Consider the following 15,879-nt stretch of genomic DNA (forward strand, 5'->3'; position numbering starts at 1 on the left):
CAAGAAGCCAAAAACCATAACCAAGTTAATGGAAATTGCCAACAGCTGGGCCGACGGCGAAGATAACGTGCGAAGGCCACGGCAGCGCAGCGATGACGAAGACGATGATCAGCCAAAGCACGACTCGGGTAACCGAAGGGATCGACACAAGAGGAGGAAAAACCGCAACTACGATGATAACAATCTGGTAGCAGCAGGGTATGCCGATCGGCAGGACGACCGAGACGGCGGGCACGATGGTAACCGGAACAACACTGGGGACCGTGGTAACTATAAACCACGGCAGCAGAGGACTCCCGAACTACCCTACGCTGAACAGGTCAACGCCCCTTGTTACCTACATTTGTATGTCGATTCCAAAGACGGCAAAACGAAGTCGAGTCACCTGCTCAGGGACTGTCGACAGTTCCTTGACATGCACAAACTCATCCAGCAGTCAGGCCAACAACAGCTACCACCACCACCACCACCTCCACCGCAGCACCAAGTCCAGCAGGCTCAACCCAACGAGGCATTCCCACCGCCACGTGGGCAGATGAGTATGATCCACAGGACAGGCGTTTCAAAAAGAGAGATGAAGAGGCTCACCCGAGAAATCAATTTGGCAGAAAGCATCATGGCAAACATCCCTGAGTACGTCGACTGGTCTTCTCAGAGCATTACGTTCAGCCGAACAGATCATCCGATGACCATACCAAAACCAGGACATGCCGCTCTGGTAGTCGAGGCACAAATTGGAGGGTTCAAGATGAGCAAAGTATTTATGGATGGCGGAAGCGGGATAAACCTGATATTCGTCGATACAATCAGGAGTATGGGGATCACCATGAGCATGTTGGAAGAAACAGACACCTGCTTCCACGGGATCCTCCCAACCGCACCGGGATACTCTCTTGGCAAAGCTTACCTGAATGTCATCTTCGGCAAAGCCGATAATTTCAGGAAGGAGAAAATCGAGTTTGAAGTGGTGAACTGGGAATCACAGTATCACGCTATACTCGGAAGACCAGCTTATGCCAAGTTCATGGCTGTGCCACATTATGCATACCTCAAGCTGAAAATGCCTGGGAACAATGGGACAAACCTCACAGTCCATGGAAGTTTTTCACGCTCGGACAATTGCGATCGCGACTTTCAGAGGATTGCTGCAAAGTTTGGGCCACAGCGAGAAATCGTCGGCCCTCCGCCCAAGCTGTCCTTACGAGAGATCAAGGAAGAAAAAGATGGCAGGGAAATCAAGAAGAACTCAGCCGCTCTCGCCCTTAAAGCATCGGCAGCTGAGGCTTCGGCAGCATAAGGCTCGACAGTTGACGGCACAGAAGGCCTCGGAGATAGCAAAACGATGGCAACCACCGTTCAAACCCTTGATGAAACCAGCAACGCTGCTGCAAATACTAACGCGGTGAAGAAGCCAGAAGAAGAGAAGAATCCCTTCCTTGCCTAAGCAGCTTACTAGCTTTTATTATGTTTTTTTTCCTTCATTATAAACAGGGCCTTCCTCTTTTCGCCCTCTAGCATCGTGCTTACCTTATTAATAAGAACTTAAAGCTTCGATTCTTGTTAAGCATTGCAGTAACTACAAACTTCTAAGCCCCATCACTATGCAAACATAGTACAGGGCGGAAGATCGTGCTCCAAAAAGCCTCTACGAGTGCTACAATGACGTCACCTTTCCCTCTGCTTCAGATGCCTCTACGAGTGCCGTATAAAGCAAGAGTTTGGAAAAACTTACACACAACCCACGCTCGATATTTCACTTATGGAAATATCAGGGAGCAACGGGCTTATCGGCAGAACCATTACACCCGAAAAATTCGGGAATGACTGTCGAAATTTACAAACGGTTGAAAGCAAAGTTGCGCATACAACAGGTTTAGCAAAACCTGCAACACGAGCTGATCACTCATAATGATTTGCTAACCAACTGGTACTCATACATCCAACGGGCAATTAAGCTTCGCCCCTTTAAATATTTGCCAACGGCATGGTAAAAGTACACATTCATGTACCAACCAGATAAGAAGTTTTTGGCCCAAAAAACCCGAACACTCGGATGAATTAGCCAATACAATTTACAAAAGTAACTTTACACCTTTACATCACCCTTGCGGAGTTTCCTTTTCCTCAGGTACCTTTGACATCTCCTCAAGCCTGTCGACAATTACATGAGCAGGAGCTAAAACCTTCGGGTACAGCTCCTCGAAATCACCAGTTGCGTTGGCAATAGACAGCAAGCAAGCTGAAGGATAACAAGCAAGCACAAGGGCAAGCGTACATTTGGCCCCTGCAAGGACTTGAGATCTTACTAGCTCCCGAACCTTCTTGGCACTTCCAAATTCAGACATCAAAGTCAAAAGGGTAGGGGGAACTGCATTGAGAGGAAACATTGTTTTCCAAACTACCCTCATGGCCTTGTAGCACTTGTCGAAGAACTGGTGGAACTGTTGCACTCGATCTTGAAATTTGACGACGGCCGAAGCCTTCGAGTGTTCCCGCCAGAAAATCTCTTCGGATGAGGAAAGCTAAGTCAAAGCATGCACCCGCTCGTGTATCCGCTTGTTCTCTTCCGCAGGGTTCAACGCTATGACTACCAAAAGAATTAGTAAAAGACCCAGACAAGAAGTTGCTAGCAAGCAGGCAAAAGGATCAAGAAACTTACAGTTTAAACTTTCAGTAGCCCCCGATGTGAAAAAAGGAAAATACCCCTGATGGTGGATGATCAACGTCAAGGGGAGCATAAGAAGAGATCAGCGGAATCGAATCTTCCTGGTTGAAGGAAGTAAGACGACGAACTTCGTCAAGCAGCTCTTTTTCTGATAGATCGGCAGCATTGATCCTGGTCTCATCCTTTGGACCTGAGTACAACCACATCGGGTGAACTCTGGCCATGACTAGTTGGATTCGGCGCTTCAGGAAAACTGCTGCCACCTCCGTACCAATAATAGTTTGGCCGTCGACCTCTTTGATTCGAAGGAATTTGGCGAACAATTCTTCGGTTGAGGTCCTTTCGTCGGCTGAGAGGATGTTCTTCCAAGAGTCCTTGGGCTTGGCTTCAGTAACGTCGGCATAGCAGGGGAGTCGACATTCGGGTGACGAGGAATCTTTAACGTAAAACCATTTCAACCTCCATCCTTGCACAGACTCTCTCATTGGAAAATTAAAGTAATTAACTTCTGAGCGAGCAACAAAACCTACTCCTCCGGTGACAAAGTACCCATTACTACTGCTGTATCTTTTCACATAGAAGATCTTCTTCCACAGCCCGAAATGAGGTTCAATGCCCAAAAACGCCTCGCAAAGGGTGATGAACACAGCAACATGGAGGATTGAGTTGGGGGTAAGTTGCCACAATTGGATTTCATACGTCCGCAAGAGATGGAGGAGGAATCCATGAGTGGGGAGTGAAAGGCCTCGATGAAGAAAAGATAAGAACATCACAGAAAATCCAGCAGGAGGATCAGGCCGAGAGATCGCACCTGGAAGGATCACATCTCCCGCGTCGGAGGATATCAATCCTAAGCTTCGAGACCTCTTTTCGTCGCGCTTGGTGACGGTTGAAGCTACCCAGTCCCCAGGTTTGGCCATCGAGCCCGACGGCGCTGGCGGCGTCGGAGCTGGGGGAGGGGTGTTTGGAGCGCTCCCCTTCGGAAGGGAAGAGGAGGACTTGGCAGCGGCACCTCCGCTGGTGGAGCTAGCAGCGGTGGCAGTGTTCTTCTTCTTCACCATTGCGAGATCTGAGGAAGATTGAAACTGTGGCGGCGGCGCAACAATGGCGAAAGAAGGAAGAAGAGGGAGAATGAGGAGATGTTGCGGGAACATGGAGAAAATTGAGAACTTTTTGTCCCTTGGAGATTTCAAGGAAAAACTGAAGTAAGCACGTGGCGCTTGAGGAAGGGAAGGAATTGACGGCCAACTACGCCCACGATTGCGCGAAAATCGAGGAGCCACCTCGGTCGTTACGCGTATAGTGGTCAAGCCCTAAAAAACTGATTGAGCAGGGCTAGGGCTAGCTCGTCATGATGGGCCCGTCAAATCAGCCTGCAGGAGTTACACGTCAGCAATGACGTCATAATTTGGAAGCATTCGAAGGAAACATAAAAAGTTATCGGATGAAGGATTCGAGTCTACGCACGGATTACAAGCATCCGTACCTAGACTCGGGGGCTACTCCCATCGGGAGCGCTGACGCGCACCCGATAAAATGAAGACTCGACAAAATGGGCAGTCGAAGGAAGAAGGTTTGAGTCAGCACTCCCATCGGGAGCTCGTGATGCATACCTGATAGAAGTTTTTTGCACTCCAGGATCATGCCCGGGGACTTGATTCTGTGTAGGGTAACGGTGTTTTGCCATCGGCAGTTAACCAAACAACAGTTGGGCACGTTACTCATTATCCTTTGCATAAAGAAAATATATCGGATGACTTATGAAGATCTCGGTAGAGGAAAGTATTTGAGTAGTACAACTTGAGTCTATGCACGGATTGCAAGCATCCGTACCTAGACTCGGGGGCTACTCCCATCGGGAGCGCTGAAGCGCACCCGATAAAAAGAAGATGAAGCATAATCAAGATGAACAAAAGCAATGAAGGAGAAGAATGTCAGGAGAAAACATGCATTAGTCTCTACCCGAATTATCTTCGGCTAGACACTCGGGGGCTACTGACGTGGGCATTACCCTTTGAGTAACCGACGTTGCCCTATCCTGTATTGATCAACTGGAGGCCCATGAAGTCACCTGAAGGCTAGATGGGCCACTAGGCCGGCGCACCAGAAGATTCCTTGACAGGCAAGACAAGGGAGCGAACAAACAAGGAAAGGTTGGATCTAAATTACTGTAATTCTAGTCGTATTTGGTTAGACCTCTTGAGACCTGGCCTCCTATATAAAGGCCAGGAGAGGGGCTGCTGGAGGACACAATCAATCTTAGCAGCAATAGCCAACAAAAGCTTAGAACTAGGTTACCCTAGCAACTAGCATCTCGACGAGATCGCAGCCGAACTATTCGGCACCCCATTGTAACCTGTTTTCATCATAATTAAAGAACAGACAGGCAGGACATAAGGGTTTTACCTCATCGAGGGCCCCGAACCTGGGTAAATCGCTCTCCCCGCTTGTCTGTGTACCGATGTCTCGTGTCAGCTTGCAGGATTCCATCAACCCTAAGCCCCTATCGGAGGGCATTGCCGAGGAGCACCCTCGACATGTGATGTCTACGTTCCCCCTCCTTTCCTGTAGACAGTGTTGGGCCTCCAAGAGCAGAGGTTTGTAGAACAGCAGCAAGTTTTCCCTTAAGTGGATCACCCAAGGTTTATCGAACTCAGGGAGGAAGAGGTCAAAGATATCCCTCTCATGCAACCCTGCAACCACAAAGCAAGAAGTCTCTTGTGTCCCCAACACACCTAATAGGTGCACTAGTTCGGCGAAGAGATAGTGAAATACAGGTGGTATGAATATATATGAGCAGTAGCAACGGTGCCAGAAAATAGCTTGCTGGCGTGTAGTTGATGGTGGTAGTATTGCAGCAGTAGTAACACAGTGAAACAGTAAACAAGCAGCGATAGCAGTATTTAGGAACAAGGCCTAGGGATTACACTTTCACTAGTGGACACTCTCAACATTGATCACATAACAGAATAGATAAATGCATACTCTACACTCTTGTTGGATGATGAACACATTGCGTAGGATTACACGAACCCTCAATGCCGGAGTTAACAAGCTCCACAATAATGCTCATATTGTAGTAACCTTTAGTGTAAGATAGATCAACAGACTAAACCAAGTACTAGCATAGCATGCACACTGTCACCTTCATGCATATGTAGGAGGAATAGATCACATCAATATTATCATAGCAATAGTTAACTTCGCAATCTACAAGAGATCATGATCATAGCATAAACCAAGTACTAACACGGTGCACACACTGTCACCTTTACACACGTGCAGGAGGAATAAAACTACTTTAATAACATTGCTAGAGTAGCACATAGATAAATTGTGATACAAAACTCATATGAATCTCAATCATGTAAAGCAGCTCATGAGATTATTGTATTGAGGTACATGGGAGAGAGATGAACCACATAGCTACAGCGAAGCCCTCAGCCTCGGGGGTGGATTACTCCCTCCTCATCATGGAGGCAGCGATGGCGGTGAAGATGGCGGTGAAGACGGCGGTGGAGATGGCTCCGGGGGCAATTCCCCGTCCGGCAGGTGCCGAATGCAGAGTTCTGTCCCCCGAATTGGAGTTTCGCGATGGCGGCGGCGCCACAGTAACTTTTCTGGAGTTTCGTCAATTGGTGTCGAAGTTTTAGGTCACGACGGCTTAAATAGGCGAAGAGTCGGAGTCGGAGGGGCCACGGGCTGCCCAAACCATAGGGGGGTGCGCCCCCCCCCTTGGGCCGCGCCGCCCTAGGGTGTGGGGCCCCCCTGGCACCCCTCTGGCCTTCCTCCGGTGCTCTGGAAGCTTCGCGAAATTATAAGATCCCCGGAATTGATTTCGTCCGATTCCGAAAATATTTCCTTACTAGGATTTCTGAAACCAAAAACAGCAGAACAAAGAATCGCCTTTCGGCATCTCGTCAATAGGTTAGTTCCGAAACGCATAAAAATGATATAAAGTGTGAACAAAACATGTTGGTATTGTCATAGAACAAGCATGGAACATCGGAAATTATAGATACGTTGGAGACGTATCAGCATCCCCAAGCTTAGTTCCTACTCGTCCTCAAGTAGGTAAACGATAAAAGATAATTTCTGAGGTGACATGCTACCAACATAATCTTAATCATACCATTGTAAAGCTTATGAGATGAACACAGCGATTCGAAACAATGTAAATGCAATGAGTAAACAATTGAATCATATAGCAAAGACTTTTCATGAATAGTACTTTCAAGACAAGCATCAATAAGTCTTGCATAAGAGTTACTCATAAAGCAATAAATTCTTAGTAAAGGTATTGAAGCAACACAATGGAAGATTAAGTTTCAGCGGTTGCTTTCAACTTGTAACATGTATATCTCAGGGATAGTTGTCAATGCAAAGCAATATAACAAGTGCAATAAGCAAGTATATAAGAATCAATGCACAGTTCACACAAATGTTTTCTTCTTGAGGTGGAGAGAGATAGGTGAACTGACTCAACAATAAAAGTAAAAGAATGGTCCTTCAAAGAGGAAAGCATCGATTGCTATATTTGTGCTAGAGCTTTGATTTTGAAAACATGAAACAATTTTGTCAACGGTAGTAATAAAGCATATGTATCATGTAAATTATATCTTACAAGTTGCAAGCCTCATGCATAGTGTACTAATAGTGCCCGCACCTTGTCCTAATTAGCTTGGACTACCGGATCATCACAATGCACATGTTTTGACCAAGTGTCACAAAGGGGTACCTCTATGTCACTTTGTACAAAGGTCTAAGGAGAAAGCTCGCATTGGATTTCTCGCTATTGATTATTCTTCAACTTAGACATCCATACCGGGACAACATAGACAACAGATAATGGACTCCTCTTTTATGCATAAGCATGTAACAACAATTAATAATTTTCTCATTTGAGATTGAGGATATATGTCCAAAACTGAAACTTCCACCATGGATCATGGCTTTAGTTAGCGGCCCAATGTTCTTCTCTAACAATATGCATGCTTAACCATAAGGTGGTAGATCTCTCTTACTTCAGACAAGACGGACATGCATAGCAACTCACATGAAATTCAACAAAGAGTAGTTGATGGCGTCCCCAGTGAACATGGTTATCGCACAACAAGCAACTTAATAAGAGATAAAGTGCATAATTACATATTCAATACCACAATAGTTTTTAAGCTATTTGTCCCATGAGCTATATATTGCAAGGGTGAATGATGGAATTTTAAAGGTAGCACTCAAGCAATTTACTTTGGAATGGCGGAAAATACCATGTAGTAGGTAGGTATGGTGGACACAAATGGCATAGTGTTGTTTGGCTCAAGGATTTGGATGCATGAGAAGTATTCCCTCTCGATACAAGGTTTAGGCTAGCAAGGTTGTTTGAAGCAAACACAAGCATGAACTAGTACAGCAAAACTCACATAAAAGATATATTACAAGCATTATAAAACTATACATCTGTTGTCGTCAGAAACCCACCGGCGGGCAGCGACGGGCAACACCGTAGAGCCGGGAACAACCTAGAGCTGCGGCTGGCTGAGGTCCCTCCGAGCGATGGCCCGCAAAGCGTTCTGGTCACACGTCCGATGCTGATGCAAGGGCGTGCCACCTGACCTATACCTGGTCAGGAAGGTGATGGAGATGCCTCGCTTAGTTTCCTGCATGGCATACACGTAAACATTAAATACGAGCCTCGATCGGCTCTCAGGTTATCCTGTGAATCGGCTCAGGGAGCCGATCCACCCATGATTCGTACGAGGTGCACGAATATATGGTGGTCCTGCTTGATCAAGATAAAGCTAATGAGATCTACGACGATTTAGGGTTTTCACCGCATAATCGGATCATCCTACTCACGGTTGGGCCTCGCGGCCACGCACGGTGATCGTAAGCCGATCCTAAACAAGGCCTAAAAACCAACACAAGGTTGATCCCCGGAACATCCTGTTTAGGGCCAGCGAACGACACCCTACGTGCCGCTGGATCCTCCACCCCTTTGTAAGGCCTAACTATTGCAGATATTAAACTAATCCTTGTAGAACAAGGAGCAATCATAACGGATCAGATCTACTAAATAATGATCAAGCGGGGTGCCGCCCCCACACCTAAGATAGGTGTGAGGGCGGCTAGACATGCAAGGGTTGCACTACGATAGCATGTTACGCGAAGAACTATGCTAACCCTAACACATCTATGATAACTACGCTGCTCGCCATCAACAAGGCTTCAGTACGAGCAACGCATGTACAACGTGGAGCTTGTGCTGCCTAGATCGCAAGATGCGATCTAGGCAGCATGTTGCTTACCGGTAGAAACCCTCGAGACGAAGGAGTTGGCGATGCGCCGAGATTGATTTGTTGGTTGAACGTTGGTTGTTGTTTATTTCATAAACCCTAGATACATATTTATAGTCCAGGGGACTTTCTAATTTAGTCGTGCACCTAACCGTGCACGAGTTAAACTCTATCTTTTAATCTAAGATGCGATCTACTATATTACAGATACACGGGCAATCTAGCCCAAACTTATCGTGCAAGGCCGCTTCAGAGATCCTTCACATGTAGTCTTCCAAGCCCATCTCCCTTACGGCCCATCTCCCGATTTAGCCAAAATCTGGTGATAACACATGCCCCCTGGTTTTGGTAATGATAATTTCAAAACCACTCTGTTTTTTCTTCGAAGGGTCATGTCGTGGCAGAGCAGAACCGTCGCAGTATTCCTCATCATGATGACCTGTCTTCTCAGCCTTTCTGCAAAATTCGATAGCTTCAGCGTCACCTCCTCGGAAACTGTAATGGCATTAAATCTCCACTGGGCTCCTTATTATTTAACTGTGCCGACTGATTTGCCCTCTTCATCCTCTTCCTCTGTTCTAGCTATCGGCACCCAAAAACCCTCTTCCCTGTAGCAATGTCTTCCTCTTCCTCCTCTTCCGTTTCTCTCCAATCCTCTTCCTTAAGCGAACCGATCCCAGAGCACAACCAGATGGAGGCGTACAACAGGCGTGCTCCCAAGCATTGGGACGCGCGAGAGTGGGACTTCGATTTCGTGCCAGAGGGCCGACCCGAAGACCTTGTCTGGTCAGATGGGGCCATGCCTCTAACTGACGGGGAGGACGACCTCCGATTCTTGATTGACGGAGCACTGGAGGCGGAGAGCGCCGACGACGACCCTCCCTTCCGGGGTAAATTCACCTCCGTCACCAAAGAAGAATCAGAGGATGATGAAGACATCTCCTCTGGTACGAAGAAGGAACAGAAGGACGACACCTCCTCCGACGAACCACCGTCAAAGCGCATCCGCGGCTGGGCCTGGTCAGATGAGGACGATGATGATGACGAGGAAGAAGCCTCCACTGAAGGTTACAGTAGCAGCACCGAGGGACTCGTCGACAGCAGCGATGACGGCAGCTACCCCAGCGACGGCGAAGACAGCAACAGCCCTTAGAGTAGGGACCTACTAGCATAGGATTAGCAGTAGTAATATGCTCTCCTGCTTTTGTTGATCAATCGGCTTCTCCTTGTAAGAAATCTTATTATCAATGAAAAACTTCCTTTGATTTTGCCGATGTCCTTTATGCTGATGTAGCCGATTTTCCCTCTTCTGACTTTGTCGACTGTTAGCCTAAACAATGCTCCATGACTGATGGCAACGCATTGGTCCCTCACGATAATCTGTAAAACATGCCAATTCAGTCATCCCTCTAAGTTAGCCAGCTCCGTTGATGACGATAGCACTGGGTACCGCCGATCGCAGCAGGCCGGCGGTTCGGCCTTGAGCAAGTGTCTTTAACAAAACCCTGGAACTGTTGCTGAATCAGCTTGGATGCTGAAACTGATAACTCTGTAACAAAAGCATCGTTCTTCAGAACAGTTGCTATGTAGAGCCAGCTGATTCCAACAAAAATCGGCTCCCAGAGCCAAGAAACTCTCGGGCGGGTTGCCCCCCGAGCCTTATCCAAGGCGAGCTAAATGTGTCGCCATCGGCTTCCAAGTTATAATGTAGAACCAGCCGATTCCAACAAAATCGGCTCTCCAGAGCAAAGATATTTCAGGGCGAGCTGCCCCCCGAGCCTCTTGATTTCCGGAAGAGTCGTTGCACTAAAAAGCCTTGGAAAAGATCAGCAAATCTGTTCCTTGAACTAAAAAGCCTCAAATATAATGGCTTCCCAACTCCTTCTTTGCGCCTTGCTGATCAGATCGGCTCATCATCTTTGGCAGACTAATGCAACTTCCGGTGAGGATGTTTTTTGAATCTCTGATGCCCTCCAAGACTCTGGGCGTAACATCCTTTGAAAGTGACATTGATCAAGCCGCCACCTTGGTCCATGCCAGGCAGTACGCCATAGCCGCTTGATTCGTCATCTGCTGTCCTCATCAGATGTACCTCTTTTGTTCTAAAGTCGATGTCCTTGCATCGGCTAGATTTTTTTTTTTGCGGGGCCGATTTTTCTATCGGCCCCCAATGTTTCACAGCACACATGTTCATCTGCACCTGCCCCCCTGATGATTGCCCCCCGAGCCGAATCTGTCAGGTAACTGCAGATATCGGCTTTGTGGCTAGCCTAGGCACCGTATTTGCACGTCGGCTTCGTTAGGATCCGTGCTGACTCTCATCCGCCGACGTGACCACTGCCCAACAAATCGATGTTGAACACAAGCAGAACATGTAGTGAAGATAATTTTGGCCGATTGCTGGAATCGGCCTCCATATCCATTGAAGCGCTGACTGAAGGTTTTATAATGCTCCTTCATAATTTTTGGGGCCGATCACAAAGATCAGCCTCGCCCCGTTTGCTCATCGGTTTAATCTTGCTACTCGGTCAGGCTGGTGGATAAAACCAGCCCAACCTCTGACTTGATGCGCCTGCTGTCGTCCACCTTGAGATGCATCGTAGAATCGTGGAGCACTAAGCTCCGTCGGAAGGACGAGCACCATGTTTGTGCCAGCCGATGTTTCATCATCGGCTTTCCTTTGCTTGGGGCGCCACTCCATTTTCCGTGGACGACCCTCTTCGTCCAGGGTTCGCTGAACTTTCGCAGCCAGATCAGGTCGTGCCTTCCTTAACGTATGCAAGTATAACCTTTCGGCTTCCTCCAGGCCGCGCAATCGCTGAACCCTGCGCTTTTGTGAACGGCTGAGTCCATCAGGGCACCACCTTGGACGGTGGTACCTGTCTTCTTCCTCTTCTTGTCCCTCGTCTTCTGAATCCTCGAGATCTGCCCAGCGAGGGGACTCAGCGCGTTTGCTTTGTGGCGGGAGAGGCCCTAAGCGCTTGAACACAGACACGTTGGCTGCCTCCTTCTTCTTCTGGTTGCATTCTGGGCAATTGCCGATTGTGGGCAATCGGCTCATTCCTGAATCCCAGCAGTGTCTGAAGAAGGGGCAGTCCCAGTGCTTGTCGTTGTCGTCTTGCTCCCTCGATTTTTCCGTGGCACGGCGCTCGTGCTCCTCCTCATCGCGATCGTGCCGACGATGTCTTCTGGCTTCTCTAGCCAGACGATCTCTCTCATCATCATCGCTGGATCGTCGGCGTTGGTCATACCGACTCACATACTTGTTGAGGAGGTGATCAGAGAGGGGTCTTTGATATCTCATGTTCTTCACTTCTCCCTCTGTGACGTAGCGCTTGCCATCATGACGGAGCCGATCGCGTGGAGCGGCCTCTTCTGTGTCCTTGCTATGAGAGCAGCTGCCCTCGTCTCCATCTTTGCCAGAGTGGTTCCCAGGTCCTACCATGTTGATGCTGAACGAGGATCCTGGCTGGCAACCTTCAGGGTAAGTGCATTCTACCATGTTAATGGCGGGGAAGGGCTAGGTGTCGACCTTCATGGCGTACTGGTTGAAAATTAGACGCCCTTTTTCTATCGCCGCTTGGATGTGCTGACGCCATACCCTGCAGTCGTTGGTGGCATGGGAGAGCGAGTTATGCCATTTGCAAGATGGCTTTCCGTTCAGCTCTTGCACCGTGGGGAATTTGAGACCTTCAGAATCGTCAACTGTTTCTCCTTGAGCAGGAGGTCGAAGATTTGCTCAGTCTTGGTCACGTCAAAATCAAATCCCACGGGCGGGCCTGGTGGCTTTACCCATTTGCAGGATACGGGGTTCCTCCCCGAGTCCATTCAGCCACTGCTACCTCTTGGTCTCCCGCAGAACTTCGTCTTCCTCCGCATCGACCGGGACTATCGCACGCTTGAACTTGTCTTGGTACAGTCCGTGGCGCTGTTCATATGCCGATAGTTTCTGAACCATGTGCGCCAGTGAGGGATAATCTGCTTGGGAGGCCATGTCCTTGAGCCTGTGTTGCAAGGCCTGCTCACGCTAACTCGATCGCTTCTTTTTCGCTTATACGAACCGAATAACATCGGTTCCTAAGATTCCTGAAGCGCTGATGTGATTCTCGTCACAGTTTCTCCGCGCTTCGACGTAGTTGTGCTAGATCGGCAATGCCGACTCGGAAGCCTTCGAATGGTACCGCATATGGAATCGCTCTTCCAATCGCTTCCAAGTCCGGATGGAGTCTCGGTGGCAAAGAGGTGTACCATCCGAAAGCCGATCCCGTGAGGGACTGTGAGAAGAGCCTCACGCGTAGTTGATCCGACACTGAAGCCGGTCCTAGTTGCGCCAAATATCGGCCCACGTGCTCGATGGAGCTGGAACCATCTGATCCACTGAATTTGGAGAAGTCAGGGAGCCGATATTTAGGTGGTAGCGGGATCATCTCGTAGTCGTCGGGGTACGGCTTGGAATAGCCGATGGCCCTTCTTTTCGGCACCATGCCGAACTGGTCTCTCAGTATGGTACTGATCTGATCCGCTGTGCTGGCTGCAGGAGTTGAATTCTGAAGATTCGCCGGGGTGGCGTACTTAGTTAGCCACGTCTGCTTCTCAAGCTCTGTCGCTGACGTCCCTCCTGTTTTCCCAGAAGTCCCTGATGTTGTGGCCTGGTTTGTGAGTGCCCAGTTGCCACAGTCTGGCACATACGTGCACGTGTACCCGTGAGGGACCTCCTTAGGCGCCTCGGGCAAGAACTGGTAGTCACTAGGGTCACCACCGATCTTGTAGACGACGAATGCCGGTGTAGCCGGCACTTCTGGTGCTGCCAACGCATATGGCAGCGGTGGACGGGACTGGAGTGGCAACTCTCCCTGATGCGTCCCGAGAGCTGGTCCTGACGGCGAGTACTGGTGCCTCATGATCTCCTGGATCACGCGAAGAGCGACACGCTCCAACGTGTTGACCAGGTTCTCAGAGTGGCGGTGTAGCGAGTGAGCCACCAAGTAGTTGATCTCCTGCCGCAGGGACCTGGTGCGTTCTTCCGACGGGGCAGAGAGGTCTATCCCATCCAGTGCACCATTAGGCGAGAACCCCTTCCACCTGGTGCCATGTGAACGGGTTCTGTGGAAAGAGCCGATGAGGTCGGCTTCGAGGATGACTTTGATCTCGTCATACTTCTTCTTGAGCTCGTCCGTCAGATCCTCGTACGTGACTGGCGTGCCGTCCGCCATCTCAGATGTAGATGGCGATGTGGTTGATGTAGAAGCGTGTCCCACCAGGCGTGCCAGAATGTGTTGTCGTCAGAAACCCACCGGCGGGCAGCAACGGGCAACACCGTAGAGCCGGGAACAACCTAGAGCTGCGGCTGGCTGAGGTCCCTCCGAGCGACGGCCCGCAAAGCGTTCTGGTCACACGTCCGATGCTGATGCAAGGGCGTGCCACCTGACCTATACCTGGTCAGGAAGGTGATGGAGATGCCTCGCTTAGTTTCCTGCATGGCATACACGTAAACATTAAATACGAGCCTCGATCGGCTCTCAGGTTATCCTGTGAATCGGCTCAGGGAGCCGATCCACCCATGATTCGTACGAGGTGCACGAATATATGGTGGTCCTGCTTGATCAAGATAAAGCTAATGAGATCTACGACGATTTAGGGTTTTCACCGCATAATCGGATCATCCTACTCACGGTTGGGCCTCGCGGCCACGCACGGTGATCGTAAGCCGATCCTAAACAAGGCCTAAAAACCAACACAAGGTTGATCCCCGGAACATCCTGTTTAGGGCCAGCGAACGACACCCTACGTGCCGCTGGATCCTCCACCCCTTTGTAAGGCCTAACTATTGCAGATATTAAACTAATCCTTGTAGAACAAGGAGCAATCGTAACGGATCAGATCTACTAAATAATGATCAAGCGGGGTGCCGCCCCCACACCTAAGATAGGTGTGAGGGCGGCTAGACATGCAAGGGTTGCACTACGATAGCATGTTACGCGAAGAACTATGCTAACCCTAACACATCTATGATAACTACGCTGCTCGCCATCAACAAGGCTTCAGTACGAGCAACGCATGAACAACGTGGAGCTTGTGCTGCCTAGATCGCAAGGCAGCATGTTGCTTACCGGTAGAAACCCTCGAGACGAAGGAGTTGGCGATGCGCCGAGATTGATTTGTTGGTTGAACGTTGGTTGTTGTTTATTTCATAAACCCTAGATACATATTTATAGTCCAGGGGACTTTCTAATTTAGTCGTGCACCTAACCGTGCACGAGTTAAACTCTATCTTTTAATCTAAGATGCGATCTACTATATTACAGATACACGGGCAATCTAGCCCAAACTTATCGTGCAAGGCCGCTTCAGAGATCCTTCACATGTAGTCTTCCAAGCCCATCTCCCTTACGGCCCATCTCCCAATTTAGCCAAAATCTGGTGATAACAACATCGTCTTCCTTGTTGTTCAAACATCTTACTAGAAAATATCTAGACTCTAGAGAAACCACTCATGCAAACCAAATTTTAACAAGCTCTATGTATTTCTTCACTAATAGGTGCAAAGTATATGATGCAAGAGCTTAAACAAGAGCACAACAATTGCCAAGTATCAAGTTATTCAAGACATCATACCAATTACTACATGTAGCATTTTCCAATTCCAACCATATAATAATTAACGAAGAAGTTTCAACCTTCGCCATGAATATTATGAGCTAAGAACACATGTGTTCATATGCAACAGCGGAGCGTGTCTCTCTCCCACACAAGCATGATGTAATCCAATTTATTCAAACACAAACAAAAATAAGAAACATACAGACGCTCCAAGCAAAGCACATAAGATGTGACCGAATAAAAATATAGTTTCAGGGGAGGAACCTGATAATGTTGTCGATGAAGAAGGGGATGCCTTGGGCATCCCCAAGCTTAGACGCT

Source organism: Lolium perenne, chromosome 6 (genome assembly GCF_019359855.2).
Source record: "Lolium perenne isolate Kyuss_39 chromosome 6, Kyuss_2.0, whole genome shotgun sequence".
Lineage (NCBI taxonomy): Eukaryota > Viridiplantae > Streptophyta > Magnoliopsida > Poales > Poaceae > Lolium > Lolium perenne.